Here is a 16,572-nt window from a genome sequence, read left to right on the forward strand (position 1 = left end):
ATTTTTTTTATGACATGTTCCCTCATGTGAAACTGTCACGTGCGGGTTACTTTCATTGAAATTTTTTGTGAAAATTTAAAATCATTCATGAAACCTCATCCCGCCCGTGGATCTTCGCCTGCCCCGTCAACCTTAAGGTTGGGCGGGCAGCTCCATTAATTATTTGAATTGAAAATTAAATGGCCTTAATGGGCCTTTGACAGTTCGGCCAAACTGAAAATCTAAATGGCGCAAGGTGACATCGGGACTCATGCCCGTCATTACCCCGCATCATTTGTGGAGAATCACAACTTGAGCTACTCTTATGTTCATCTGCAATGTAGCGCTGTTGCATTTTTTGCAATGCTGACAAACCTTTTGCCAGCAGAGACAGTAACCATTTTCACTTCATACCTAAATGTTGTGTAAGCACAGGTTTGAGTTCTTCTTTGGTGTGAACCAGCCTGATGTATCGGAGCTCCCACCAGCTACATGCAGGTCTTCTTCCTAGAAAAGAAAACCTGCCTGGCAAATGAAAAATAACTCAATGACCAAATGATCCACACACCCACTTGCAATCGTACTGTGGCTGGGTGTCTAGGTAGCTATTCACCTCCACCACAACCAGAAATTAGGTGTAGAAATTGCATCTCTGTTCTATATGGGTCCAGGTCTGTGTAGGTATACATGCCAGAAACCAATCGCTGGCTAGAAGTGCATTGGGATGTTTTAATACATTAAAGACGCAATATAAATGCAAGTTACTGTTTGCGTTGAATTGTAAGTTCTTCAAAATTTTAGTTAATATTCAAGTTAGTATCCTCAACCCAATGCACTTTCCTCCAGACCCCCAATGCATCCAGATACTGTGATTCTGCACTTTTTTGTATACTACTTCCTTCACCTCACCATTTGCCATTGTTCCAACTACTTGAACCACAAGTCTGGAAATCCGTCCCTAATCCCCTATGTCTTTCCGCCTCCCTCTTCCTCTTTAAGGCCCTTGGAGAAAGACGAGAGCGCGGGAAAAAAAAAGGAACAGGAATAGGCCATTCAGGCCCTTGAACCTGTTCTGCCATTCAATAAGGTCTTGACTGATTTGTTAATTTTAACACAGGAACAGGAGTCAACCATTTGGTCCTTTGAGCATGTTCAGCCATTCAATGAGATCACAGCTGATCTCTGACCTAATTCTATAGACTGGCCTTACCCTCTATCCCTTCATAACTTTGGTCAACAAAAATCTAACCATCTCAGATTTAAAATAAACAATTAATCTGGCATCAATGACCTTTAGAAATCCAAACCTCTACCACCCTTTTTTAAACTATTCACCCTGTCCTAGACTCTTTAGCCGGCAGAGAATTTCATTTTCTCTTCCCGATCAGTTCCTCTTGATATCTATCAAATCACCCCATAACCTTCTAAACACCGGGGATAAAATCCTAGTTTATGTGATTTCACTTTGCAATTTAATCATTTGAATCAATCAGCTATCATTCTGGTAAATTAACACTGCACTCCCTCCAAGACCAATATGTCCATCCTAAGGTGCAGTGCTCACAGTACTCAAGATGTGGTCTAATCTAGGCTTTGTATAGCTGTACCATAACTTCTACGCCACTGTATTCTAGTCCACTATAAATAATAGCCAGTATTCGTTATTGGATTATTGGATTATTTTCTGTATCTATCCACCACATTTCAATGATCTACGTACATGGATCCCCAAGACTCTTTGGAGCGTCACTGTTTCTGGCTTTTCAACACTTAAGAAGCATTGTGTTCTAACCCATTTAGGTCCAAAGTGGATGACCTCACACTTGCTTATACTGAAATCCATTTGCTACAGTTTTGCCCATTCAGTTAATCTATTAATTTCTGCACTCTTTCCTCAATGGCCTTCCTTCCATCATAAGGTCAGAAGTGGGAATGTTCGCTGATGATTGCACAATGTTCAGATACTGAAGCAGTCCATGTCCAAACGCAGCAAGACCTGGACAATATCCAGACTTGGACTGACAAGTGGCAAGTAACAATTGTGCCACACAAGCTCAGGCAATGACCACCTCCAACAAGAGAGAAGCCAACCATCACCCCTTGATGTTCAATGGCATTACTATCACCGAGTCCCACATGATCAACATCCTGGGAGTTACCATTAACCATAAACTGAACTGGACTAGCCATATAGATACTGTGGCTATAAGACCAGATCAGACGCTAGGAATCATGCGACGAGTAACTCGCCTCCTGATTTTCCAAAGCCTTTCCACCATCTATAAGGTACAAGTCACAATTGTGATGGAATACTGTCCACTTGCCTGGATGGTGCAGCTCCTACAACACTGAAGAAGCTGGACACCATCCAGGACAAAGCAGTCCACTTGATTGGCACCACATCAACAAACATTCACACCCTTTACCACCGATGCTCAGTAGCAGCAGTATTTACCATCTACAAGACGCACTGCAGGAATTCACCAAGGCTCCTTAGACAGCACCTTCCAAACCCACGACCACTACCACCTAGAAGGACAAGGGAAGCAGATAGATGGGAACACCACCACTTGGAAGTTCCCCTCCAAGTCACTCACCACCCTGACTTGGAAATATATCACCGTTTCTTCACTATCGCTGGGTCAAAATCCTGGAACTCCCTTCCTAACAGCACTGTGGGTGTACTTACATCACAGTGGCTGCAGTAGTTCAGGAAGACAGCTCACCATCACCTTCTCGAGGGCAACTAGGGATGGGCAATAGATACAGGGCCAGCCAGCGAAGCCCACATCCTGTGAATTAATTTTTAAAAAACTATCTTAGGAGTTGGGAATGGTACTGAAAATTGTGCAATCATCAGCAAACATCCCCACTTCTGACTATATGACAGAGGGAAGGTCACTGATTCAGCACCTGAAGATACTTGGGTCTGAGGAACTCCTACCACGATGTCCTGGAGCTGGCCTCTGGTTCCAACCCAGTTCAGGTTGGCGTCCGTCCCAATGGCACAGTTTCTTCCTGCCGCAGTACTGGTGACAATGTCCCATGAAATAGAGTTCCACTTTTAACACACCACACTTTCAGCCTTGTGTTCCCCTTCATAATCTGCTTATGCCGACACCAAAAAAGGGAGAAATCCCAAAAGCTTGGCCAAAGCAGAGGGTTTCCTGTTTTTATTAGGCAAGGATATGAAGGGTTACAGAACCAAGATGGATCGAGTGGTCGCACAGCATTGTCACGTATGTAGTGTATTGCAAATAAAGTGGATAGTTATAACTTGGTGAGAGTGGGAATCTGGTGCAGAGCGGGCAAGAAGTGCTGCTTTTTGCCTCCAATACTTATGATTGTGTAAGCTTGAGGCAGTAAGTATTTAAAAATAATTTTCTTTTACTCTTTCGTGGATTTGAGCATCACTGGCTAGGCCAGCATTAATTGCAATTGTCCTCGAGAAGGTGGTGATGAGCTGCTTTTTTGAACTGTTGCAGTCCCTGGGTCAAAATTCAGGAACTCCCTTCGTAAAACCACTGTATACCAGATGGGACTGCAACAGTTCAAGAATACGACTCCCCACTGCCTTCACAAGGGCAATTAAGGATGAGCAACAAATGCTGGCCTAGCCAGTGATGCTCAAATCCACAAAAGAGTAAAAGAGAAATATTTTTAAATACTTACTGCCTCAAGTTTAGACAATCATGAGTAATGGAGGCAAAAAAGCAGCACCTCTTGCCCCCTCTGCACCAGATTCCCACGCTCACGAAATCTAAGCTATACACTGGCCGGAATTTTCCAGCCCCTCGCGCCGGTGGGATCTTCAGCTGCCGCCGATGTGAATGGAGGTTTCAATGGCTTGCCAGCCCCGCCGTGGGGGGACTGGAAAATTCCGGCCATTCTCTTTGCAATACACTACACTGATGTCAACACTATGCAACCACTCTATCCATCTTGGTCCTGTAACCCTTCATATCCTTGCCTAATATAAAACAGGAAACCCACTGCTTTGACCAAACTTTTGGAATCTCTCCCTTTTTGGTTCAGTGGCCATTTTTGCTCGATTACGTCTCTGTGAGGCCATTTGATATGGCTCACTAATATCCATGCTCGCGTTCCTTAATTAACCCACATTTCTCCATGTGACTATTAATTTTGTCCCGGATTATTGTTTCTAGAACTTTCCCCACCACTGAAGTTAAACTAAAACAGAAAATGCTGGAAAAACTCAGCAGGTCTGGCAGCATCGGTGCAGAGCGAAACAGAGTTGACGTTTCGAGGCAACATGACCTTACTTCAGAGCTACAGAGGAGTAGAAATGTGATGAAATTTATACTGTTTGAGGGGGGTGGAGCAGGTGAAGCTGGATAGAAGCCCAGCAATAGGAAGGGGCAAAGGAGAGATTGACAAAGATGTAATGAACAAAAGAACAAAGGGGATGTTAATGGTGGTGGTAAGGGCTAAAAATGGTGCTGATAGTGGCATTAAGGTAAGAAAGCAGAATGTGATAGTAGCAGGATAAGGGTAAGCACTCTGGAAAGAACAGCATGAACAAGCAACAGGGGGTGATGGTGGGGGAAAAAAAGGATCAAAAATGGGATAGAAAGGGGATTTAAAAAAGGGGAGATAAAACAATGAATAAATGAATGAAAGTAAAAAAGAATAAAAATAAAAATAAGTGGATAAAAAATAGAAATGAATTTTGAAAAAAATGGATTAAAAAAGGGTGAGGATGGAGGAGAGAGTTCATGGTCTGAAGTTTTTGAACTCAATGTTAAGTCCGGGAGGCTGCAAAGTGCCTAATCGGAAGATGAGGTGCTGTTCCTCCAGTTTGCGTTGAGCTTCACTGGAACAATGCAGCAGGCCAAGAACAGACATGTGGGCATGAAAGAGTGTTGAAATGGCAAGTGACAGGGAGGTCTGGGTGATGCTTGCGGACAGACCGAAGGTGTTCTGCAAAGCGGTCACCCAGTCTGCGTTTGGTCTCTCCAATGTAGAGGAAACCGCATTGGGAGCAGTGAATGCAGTAGACCAAACTGAAGGAGGTGCAAATGAAGCGCTACTTCACCTGAAAGGGGTGTTTGGGACCTTGCACGGTGAGGAGGGAGGAAGTAATGGGGCAGGTGCTGCACCTTCTGCGATTGCATGGGAAGGTGCCGTGGGAAGGGGATGAGGTATTGGGGGTGATGGAGGAGTGGACCAGGGTGTCCTGGAGTGAACAGTCTCTAAGTTCACTCCCCCACGAAATGCTGACAGGGGGTGAGGGGAAGATGTGTTTGGTGGTGGCATCATGCTGGAGTTGGCAGATGTGGCAGAGGATGATCCTTTGAATGCGGAGGCTGGTGGGGTGGGGGACTCTATCGTGGTTCTGGGAGGGAGAGGAAGGTGTGAGGGAAATCCACAGATGCGGTCAGATTGCTGCATGTTTCCAGCCTTTTTCATTTTTGTTTCAGATTTCCAGCATCCTCAGCATTTTGCTTTCATACTGAAGTTAAACTGACCGGCCTGTAGTTGGTGGGCTTATCTTTAACACCCTTTCTTGAACAAGAGGGTAACATTTGTAATTCTCCAGTCTTCCTGGACCAACCCGGATCTGAGGAACTCAGAAAAATTATGGCCAGTGCCTCCGCAATCTCCACTCTCACTTCCCCTAATGTCCTTCGATGCATCTCATCCTGACCCGATGCCTTATAAACTTTAAATAGAGTTAGCCTATCCAATACCTCCTCCCTATCAATTTTAAATCCTTCTCGTCTCTGAATTACCTCTTTTTTCACCATGGCCGAGGTAGCATCTTCTTCCTCGGTAAAGACAGATGTAAAGTATTCATTTAGTACCTCAGCCATGTCCCCTGTCTCCATATGTAAATCCCTTTTTTGGTCCCTAATTGGCCCTACTCCTCCTTTTATCACATTTCATGTGCCTATAGAAGACTTTGCGATTCCCCTTTCTGCTATCTGCCAATCACTTTTCACACTCCCTCTTTGCTCCTCTTACTTGGTTTTGCACCTTTCCTCTGAACCTTCTACATTCAGCCTAGTTCTCAATTGCATTTTCTACCTGACATCAGTCATAAGCAGACTGTTTTTTCTTTATCTTAATTTCCATCCTATTCATTATCCAGAGAACTCTGGCTATGTTTGCCCTATCCATCCCTTTTGAGGGACAGTACCTTGAGTGTGCCCGAACTCTCTTTTCTTTGAAGGTAGCCCATTGTTCAGCCACCATTTTTCCTGCCAATCTTTGACGCCAATTTTTTGTTTATTCATTCATGGGATGTGGGTGTCACTGGACAGGCCAGCATTTATTGCCTGACCCTAATTGCCCTTGGTTAGAGGGCATTTATGAGTCAACCGCAATGCTGTGGGTCTGGAGTCACGTGTAGGCCAGACCAGATAAGGACAGCAGATTTTCTTCCCTAAAGGACATTAGTGAACCAGACGGTTTTTTTTTAAAACAACAATCAGCAATGGTTTCGTGGTCATCATCAGACTATTAATTCTAGATTTTTATTGAATTCAAATTTCACCATCTGCCAGGATTCGAACATGGGTCCCCAGAGCATTACTCTGGCTCTCTAGAATACTCGTCCAGAGACAATACCACTATGTCACAGCATTCGGCCCAGATCCATTCTTACCCCTCTGAAGCCCCAGTTAATTATCCTTACTCTAGATTGCTCTTTGTCCTTTGCCATAGTCAGTCTGCACCTACCCCCCCCACCTCCCGCCACACGACCCCTCGGCCGGAAAGAAGCCTGCCCTTCAGCCATAACAAGCTGAGGGCGGGTGAAACTAGCTGAGAGTGGGCCTACGGCTCTATCAGTCACAACAGTGCCAGAGCTCATTAGTGGGCGTTGCCAGTACTGCAGGAAGGAGCAATGGCTGCCGCAGAGAGTTAAGTCCTGGGCCTTTATGGTGGGGAGGGATCCGAGAGCCCAGGGAGGTGGGGGGGGGGGTTGGGCTTTGGAGGGCAGGGAGCGAGGGAGCGGGAGGGTGACATCTTGAGGGGTAGGGCCCCCAGTGCACACAGGGCACCCTCCGAATGAAGTGGCACTCCTTCTTTCATGCCATTTTTCATTTAGGCCACAAAAAACGGCCTGCCCATGCCAACCTTATTATGGCGTGGGCAACATATTAACTCGATCAGTAGGCTTAGTAACAAGCCTAATTGACTTTTAATTGTTCATTTCAAAATGGTGGATGAGCTGCCGATTTCATCATCCACCCACCTAGCGTATCATGGGGTTCAGGTCAGGGCGGGTGGGAAGTTGGCGGGCTAGCTATTCATATTTTACATGCCCCCCCTGCTGAAAATATGGCTGGTCAGAGGTTGGCTGTAAAATCCAGCCCATTTCGTCCTTGCTTTTCCAGAACCAATCCACATTGTTGCAATTCTATACTGTGGAAAAAAATGGTCAAATGAATAAGAAATAACCACAAACATACTTCATTATTTCTCATAATGTTTTCAGTTTGAAGTTATAGCTTAACATGGTTATTTCAGATCTACAGTAATTTTGTTGACTGCACCCATTTCACTCCATCAAATTAGACCACATGCTAATCACTTCCATTTAAGTGCATTTCTTTCAAGTCAGTTAAAAGACAAAACATCAATTCTATCACTTTGGGTTGGAGACAAATCCAAAACACTTGTGATGAATCCATCTTTAATTGCCCACACAGACTGCCAACTAAAACAGACTCAATCAGATGAAATTAGGATTTAGATTGGATTGTCGTAGGGAGCTGTTTCAGTAACTTTCCCATTTCTGTTTAGTTAAGGATGGATTTACACTATAGATTAAAGGTGGTGCAAAGCAGTCAGTCCAATAAACTTGAACAGTTCAAATGCAAAGTCAGGGTCCGATCTGAAACCTTTCTCGAGGATTCCTCTTTCGCCCTGGTGTCAGGTCAGGACCTGAGTCAGGCTGCATCGATTTATTTTTATTCATTTGTGCATGCGGGTGTCGCTGGCTGGGCTAGCATTCATTGCCATCCCTAGTTGCCCTTGAGAAGATGCTGTTGAGCCACTTTCTTGAACCGCTACAGTCCATGTGGTGTAGGTGGGCCCACTGTGCTGTTAGGGAGGGAGTTCCAGGATTTTGACCTGGTGACAGTGAAGGATAGGCAAGATAGTTGCAAGTCAGGATGGTTTGTAGATTTGGAGGGGAACTTGCAGGCAGTGGTGTTCCCATGTGTCTGCTGCCCTTGTCCTTCTATATATTATAGCTGTAGCATCAATGTAAAGCAATCGATGATATAACTGCATTGTAATTGCATCCTAAGTTCACAAAATGAAAATAATCTAACCTTCTCAATCACTGAACGGTGAACCATCTCACCCGCTTATGACCTAAGCTCAACAGATAGCAGCTACTAAGAAATAGGATATGACAGAATGCCTGAAAGTGTGATAACTATGTGGGTGCCACTTGTCAAAACACATTGCTCATAATACAGCCTTAGAAAGAATACCGGGATGCTATAAACTTGCTTTATGGTCCTGCAATACAAGGTTAGACGTATTGCTGCAATGGATCAATGAAGCCTCAAAGACAAAATCGAAGTGGATTCAATTATAAAACCAACAGACTTTATTTACTCATACAATGTCAAAAGCACCAAAACACAAATTATCAAGATCCCCAATTGATGCTACTAAAACTAGAATTTTTCCTAGCAAAATCTTTCAGGCCAAAATCTTTCAAGGCAACAAGGAGTTTTGTTTTTTTTTAAATCCAACCTGGAAGTGTCAGGCATAACAGATAATGAGCACACCCAATTTGCTCCTAACATTTTTTTAAAAAGTGAAGTATTGCCAATTTTATTTTATTCATCATCGATTTCTCTCCTCCCCTGAAGGTCAACGTGGGGTACAAATTCATGGTGGTGAATCGCTTGCCAATACCTGACTTGACGTGGTCTTTGTTCATTTGGAAACCTTGATCATGAGTGTCACCAGGGGCACCATGTCAATGACCAATTCAGTTAGCATCCAGTGGGGACCACTACATAATGCTCAGAAACCCTAACTCCCTTCTCTTTCTTTATCCACTTGTTGCACTCCTTTACCATCCTGGTTGAGATTAGTTATCTCAGCTGTTATGATATGGCAGGTGGTATTTGCCAGGCTGACCAAATCCCAAAGGGAGACTTGGCCAAGCTATCACAATGATTTTTCAATTTGCATTTATTAGAGAAGCAATGTGCACTGAAGTCAGAAGCAAAGAGTCCACTGCTACCTTTGGCGATTTTAAATATTAAATTAAAACATTTACTGACAAAAGAAAAGAAAACTTAAACACACAAGATTACAGTTACACAGTTAAATTTGGTCTTACACCAGTTCCCAAAAGATTTCTATTTAACTAGACTCCCAAATAAACACCCTTTTACAGGCAACAGTCCAAATTGATTCTTAATCTATAAAACATCCAGTAATATTACCACAAGACACCCACTGTTGCTATAAGGGAGGTATTTCAAAGCTTCTCTCTCCCTTTCACTCAACAATGGAATTCTAAGGCTTTAACAAAACCTGGCCTTCTGGAACGAGCAAGCATTTCTCTGGGGTTGGCTAGAGGCTACTTTTCACAGGTCTGTCTTCGTACAGCCCACCTTTCAAGATCTCACATGGCCACTCACATAGCTTTCAATCCTTCCTTAAATTGTTTTCTCCCCTTTGATCTCTAAATCCCATTGTTTCAACCTAGCTTTGGAAATTACCTTTCCCAGAATATAAAAATCTTTCATGTTGCCCTTGTGGCCAGCACTTTCAGGAAAAATAAATTTAATAATTTTGCCTTTTAAATCCACGATGTTGCCAGTTGTAAAACATCCTGTTGTGCCTCTGAAATTTAAACAGCTCTCAACTTATCAACAATTGCAAATGTTAGCTCTAACCTATTTACTCGTCTTACTTAGCTCATCCATTTCCATTCCAAATTGCTTTGTTTTACACTTAACCCCTTTGATGATTCAAACCTTGCAGTCTGACTATCTTCAGTTTAATTAAATTAGTCACACACATAAGCCTGCTCCAGTATTCCACAGTAATATCAGGGAAAAAACAGATGTTTCCTTTACACAGAACGGACCACGGAATCAAGCCTGAGAGCTTCCTACGGCTCAGATTCTCACAATGCAAGCCTGTTGAGTTATCAGTGCGGCTTGTTTGCTTGTATTATTTTACCACTGAAATATGTATCTAAGAAGGAAAGTTGCCAGTTCCACTAAAATTAGAGTACCACCAAACAAATCAATAATGGGAGTTCACTTGGTTGGTCATAATCTAATGCATTATTGATCTTTAATACAAGAAAGAATGGTTGTTAATAACATAGGATTATTGTACAAGACGAGCCACAATGCCTGATATAGGATAACATCACTCTTTATATTGTTATGTTATTTTAAAAGCAGAGTTCAAATCCTATATAAACATAATACCATGGATGCTGGGAATCTGAAATAAAAACAGAAAATGCTGGAAATCCCCAGCAGGTCAGGTTACATATGTAGACAGGGGAACAGAGTTAACATTTCAGGTTGATGACCTTTCGTCAGAACTGGAAAAAGTTAAGAAATGCAACAGGTTTTAAACAAGTACAGAGGCAGAGCAGTGGAAGTGCGAAAGAACAAAAGGGAAGGCCTGTGACAAAGTGGCAGGCAGGAGATATTAAATGACAAAAGGAATGATGGGGCTAGGCAGAAGGAGATGGCAATGGCACAAGAGAAGAAACAAAAGATGGGTCTACAGAAGGTATAAATTGAAAAAGCAGAATTATCGCCAGCAGCTACTCTACAGAAAGAAATGGGGTCAAGGGTTATGATATGAAATTGCTGAACTTGATGTTGAGTGGGGAAGCTGCGATGTGTCACACTTATTCTTTCATGGGATGTGGGTGTCACTGGCGAGGCCAGCATTTGTTGCCCATCCCTAATTACACTTGAACGGATTGGCTTGCTAGGCCATTTCAGAGGGCAGTTAAGAGTCAATCACATTGCTAGGGGTCTGGAGTCACATGTAAGACCAGGCAGGGTAAGGATGGCAGATTTCCTTCCCTGAAGGACATTAGTGACCCATGTGGGTTTTTACAATAATCACTGACAGTTGTCATTGTCACCATACGGAGACTAGCTTTATGTGGAAGGATGTTGCTCGGGCTTACGTTGAGCTTTATTGGAACCGTGTTGGAGGCTGAGCAGGAGTAGGGCGGAGAATTAAATTGACAGGTGGCCAGAAGCTCAGGGTCACACTTGTTGACTAATTGGAGATATTCTGCAAAGCTGTCACCCAATCTGCTTTTGATCTCTCCAGAGTAAAGGAGGTCACATAGTGAGTAGTGAACATAGCATCCTAAACTCAAAGTTATACAAGTACCTGTTTCACCGAAATGGTGCTTGGGCCCCTGGATGATGGAAGAGAGAAGGTGAAATGTTGCATCTTCTGGCTTGCATGGGAAGGGGAGGGAGTGTTGAGGGTAAAGAGAAGTGCAACAGGGTAATGCTGACAGAATGGTCCATTTAGAATGTTGAAAGGGGAGGGAAGACGTGTTTGGGAGTGATGGAAGTGGCAAAGAATAACATGCTGAATGTGGAGGCTGGTGGACTGGAAGTTGGAGACAACCATTGTGGTTCTGAGGGGAAGGGGTGAGAGCAGAAGTGTACAAAATGTTCCCCCAACCACCCAGCTACACCTCCTGGCCCCCACCATCCACCTGACTACTGTCTCAACCAGCCGGATACCTTACCAACCTGACCCGACTACCTCCTGACCTGACTACCCACTCACCCACCTACCTCATACCCACTTCCCCACCCACCCATTCCCCACCTCATCCAACTCTCTCCTATCCATTTACTTACTTACCCACTTGCCCACACCCAACCCACTTTCCCACTTACCCTCTAATTCACATCACCCACCAGCCCATTCACTCACTCATCCATTCACTCACCCCTTTCCTTGTCTATTCACTAATATTCAATCACCAACATTCAGACTGGACCTTTAAACCTACCATATGGCAGCTAGGGCCATGGAAAGGGGATGTGTATTGACTTCCCCTGACTCTACTATGATGTGATGGAGTGCTCCAAGCGACAGTGCGCTCTGCATTTTTGGGATAGCTGGGTTTGGAAGACCCTGGTGGGAATGCAGTGCAGCGCCAGGTCGGAGAAATTTCCGGACACAGTGGCAATCCGATGATGGTTGCTGCTCCTCAGAAGATCCAGGTCATCATTTCTTATTGCTTTGTCCATCAACTCTTTTGTATTTTAATCTCTCCTGCCTTCCACCTGATCACAGACCCTTGATTTTGATCTTTCCTCCAGCTCTCTTTTCCAGCTACTGTGCTTGTTTAAAACCTGTCACACCTCAGTAATTTTTTTCCTCATTTCTGATAAATGAAATGGAATTATGGCTTCTCGAGATTCATTTAGAAAAATTGGAGTGATTAAAAAAAGGTCGTGCCATCAATCGAAGCCATTCTTTCTGCAAATCCTCAAATTCCAATTTCTCACGGACTTGACTCAATGATTTTGACCTCCTGCGGAAAGGCACCATGGAGTGTACCCCCAGTCCCTTGCCCCCACTAAAAGTAATTTACTTAAGTCTGAAATTATTTTTCATTATTGGCTATCTAACACAGTGAGACATCTTCCTGGTCTCAGGAATTGTGGAACTTTCATAAGCCAGACAACACTGGATCAATCTTTATTCATACTTACCTTTATAACATTTAAACCCTATCATCCAACCCCTTTTTTAAAGACATTAACCAATACATTAACCAATAACTCCTTGAGCTTAGAACATATCTACACATCCATTTGCTTAAAAGCTGTTCATCTGTAATATCTTTTCAGTTCTGAAAGGTCATTGACTTAAAATATTTATTCTCCACAGATGCTGGCTGACCTGTTGAGTGTTTCCAGCATTTTTTGTGTTCTTTTCAGATTTCCAGCAACACAATATTTTGCTTTCATCCACAGATCCACGTCTCTGGTCTGAGAAAGATTCCCTACATTGTTGAGCCTTTCCAGCTTTATCTCTTCTGTTCTCTCACACCGTGCTCACAGGACATGTTAAATAGCCTACCCGAATCCATGTTGTCCATCCCTTTCAACATTTAATACGCTGAACAAGTCTCATAGAAACAGAAAGATTTATGGCACAGAAGGAGCTCATTCGGTCCATCATGTCTACTCAGAACTGTTTCCTCTTTGAGGCGATCGAGCTGCAACATCAAGCACCTTCAGGCCGTTTCAAACAGGTACTGTGCAAGTACAATATTACTCAGATGCTGCAGCCATTTTCTGGGGAGGACACGTCATTTAAAGTGAAAGTCAGGGGCCTAATGAGGCTGGTTTGCAGCTTGCACATTAATGTGCAGGGTGGCCACCAATGTTATATTGGCTTCAATATTCCAATATGTGGCTCATAATTAGTTACACAATTTACAATCATTTATTCCAATTGATGATTGAATGTTCTTGAGATACATCCCAAAATATGATGATCCTTATAATCATCCATTAGAAATGAATTATGAGGAGACAGTGTCATAGTGGTAATGTCACTGGTCCAATATTCCAGAGGCCTAGGTTAATGACCTGGGTTCAAATGCCAACACAGCAGCTGGTGGAATTTAAATTAAAATTAATAAATTTGGAATTGAAAGCTAGACTCAGTAATGGTGACCATGAAACCATCAATTCTTGTAAAATCTCATCTGATTCACTAATGTCCCTTAGGGAAGGAAGTCTGCCATCCTTACCTGGTCTGGCCAAAACATAGTTTCAGATCCACAGCAATGTGATTGACCCTTAACTGCCCTCGGAAATGGCCTAGCAAGCCACTCAGTTCAAGGGCAATTAGGGATGGGCAACGAATGCTGGCCTAATGATGCCAACATCCCATTAAAGAATAAAAGAACTGGAAACTCCAGTTTCAAATCTTTTAATGAAAAATTCATTATCAGCCACAACTCTTTGCTAATGAACAATTCTTGTCAGCTCCATTAGATCATGATCCCTCTGAACTTACACTGATCTACATCAAGGCCCTTCTGCTATGAAATGTACCCCATTTACTTAAATAGGTTCAGATCCCTTTGGTTGTCAAGATCTCACCAATGTGACAATTCACCACATAGTCATGTGCCCTCAGCAAATTCTTAAATATTGCAGGGGGCACACATTGCTACTGAATAGTTTTCAGTGGTAATTTTAGCCAAATGCTTTCTTGCTATGAGATCTCAGTAGATTATCTTCAATTATGTCATCTTGCATGATGTGTTTTTTGCGCATTAGTATATAGTTGTATGAAGGCATTGGTAACATGAGCCTGAATTTCACGCTTGCGTCAAGTTGGCGGGTCAGGAAGAGGATGCAAAATGTGCTTCCACCCGTGATCAGCGCCCGAGCGCAATTTCACATTGGCTGGCTAATTAACAGCCAGCCAGCGTGAAACGTGCACTGAGAAAGCCTCAGCGCTACCGGGGGTGGGGGGGTGGGGGTGGGGGGGAGGTGGGGGGTGAGTTGGAAAGAGGGTAGGCGCCGACAGAAGCAAGGGTGCGAGTGGGCGCATGCAGCGAGCTCCCTGAAGGCAGACAGTTGCTGTGAAGCTGCCTCGGGGAGCTGCAGACCTGGACAAATTAAATAACAAGAAGAAAAAACGCACCAAACTGTATCTATGCAGCATATTCAAGCACCTGACAGCAGAACTCAAAACACATCCATCCCTAGGTATCTGTTTTTATTATATTTCACCACGGACATTTCATCCTGCTCTGGACTGAGGATTCATTAAAAATGGGCTGCCCGCCTGCCCGTTTTGCCCAGGCGACGAGTGCGAAATTGCGTGGGCAATGTAAAATCGTGGAAAACAGGGTTTTTAATGGCCTAAATTGACCCTTTAATTGTTGGGGGGGTGCAGCTCCGACTCCTGCGCCGGCCCGCCAACCTCAATATTGCTCGCATGCACGATGACATTGGGACGCACGCCCGGCATCGTTTCGCGCACGTTCAGGTCAGGCACGCTCCCGCTCGATCAACGTAAAATTCTGGCCATGGTCTAGATGCTTTCCACAGTTTTGTGCGTCGATGAAACTAGATCCTAAGATTTTCTAGTGCTGGCCCAAAAGAGAATGGTTTCAGATTTGTACTTGTATTATCTACACTCACGAACACTACCAAATGAAATTTGACTCTGAGCAACAGAAGAAGATATTAAAGAAACAAGAACTTGATAATCTCGCATTTTTCACAGCTCAAGACATCCCGTGTGTCTTATAGCTCATTATGCACTTTTGAAGTATTGTCATCATTCTAATGCATGAAATTTGGCCAGTTGACCAAAAGCTTGGTCAAAGGGATAGGTTGTAAAGGAAGAGAGAGAGGTAGAGAGGCAGATGGGGAGAGAATTCCAGAGCTTAGGACCCAACAGGGCTGGAAGCAAGATGGCATCTTCCATCCTTCATAAACCTGAGGTCATTTAAAGCTCCGCTGCCCATATCCTAACTTGGACCAAGTTCCATTCACACATTAGTCCCAGGTTCCCTGACCTACATTGGCTGCTATCTGGCAAACTCAAGTCTCTTCAAGACCTCACTGCTCCCTGTGTTTGTAACCTCCTTACAACCTTCGGAGATATCCATGCCCCTCCAATTCTGCCTTCTTGCACACCCCAATTTTTAAATTTTTCAAATTTATTATTTCACGGGTGTGGACATTGCTGGCTAGGCCAGCATTTATTGCTCATCCTTAATTGCCCTCCAGAAGGTGGTGGTGAGCCGACTTCTTGAACCGCTGCAGTCCATGTGGTGTAGGTACAACCACAGTGCTGTTAAGAAGGGAATTCCAGGATTTTGACCCAGCAACAGTGAAGGAACGACAAAATAGTTTGAGTCATGAGGGTGTGTACCTTGCAGGGGAACTTGCAGGTGGTGGTGTTCCCACGCATCTCTGCCCTTATCCTTCCAGGTGGTAAAGGTCATGGATTTGGAAGGTGCTGTTGAAGGAGCTTCAGTGAGTTGCTCCAGTGCATCTTGTAGATGGTACACACTGCTGCCACTGTGCATACATGGTGGTGAGAGTGAATGTTTAAAGTAATGGATGGGGTGCCAATTGAGCGGGCTGCTTTGTCCTGAATGGTATCAAGCTTCTTGAATGTTGTTGGAGCTGCACTCATCCAGGCAAGTGGAGAGTATTCCCTAACACTCCTGAATTGAGCCTTATAGATGGTGGTCAGGCTTTGGGGAGACGGGAGGTGAGTTCCTTGCCGCCACCAGTGGTGGCAGTGACTTCATTTGCCTTGGCCCTAAGATCTGGCATTCTCTCCCTGGCCTCCTTTAAGTTGCTCCTTAAAAGCTATCTCGTCGAGCAAGCTTTCGGTCATCTATCTGAATATCTCTTTTGGCTCTGTGTCAAATTTTGTTTGGCAACGTTCCTCTGAAATGCCTCGGGACATTTTACTATGTTAAAACTGCTATAAAAATCCAAGTTGTTATTGTACCTCAGTTGCTAGCATATAATTTTGTCTGAATAGGCACTGACTGCAGCTGAAGGATCATGAATGTAAACAAGTCACATGTTC

At 43.8% G+C, this 16,572-nt stretch overlaps 1 protein-coding gene across 2 annotated transcripts in view; it reads right to left on the reverse strand.

Annotated features, from left to right (window-relative positions):
* Positions 1-16,572, reverse strand: part of prmt3 (protein arginine methyltransferase 3) — a 218,450-nt gene that overhangs the window by 68,395 nt on the left and 133,483 nt on the right. The gene's annotated exons all lie outside the window — the stretch shown is intronic.

This window comes from Carcharodon carcharias, chromosome 10 (assembly GCF_017639515.1).
Source record: "Carcharodon carcharias isolate sCarCar2 chromosome 10, sCarCar2.pri, whole genome shotgun sequence".
Taxonomy (NCBI): domain Eukaryota; kingdom Metazoa; phylum Chordata; class Chondrichthyes; order Lamniformes; family Lamnidae; genus Carcharodon; species Carcharodon carcharias.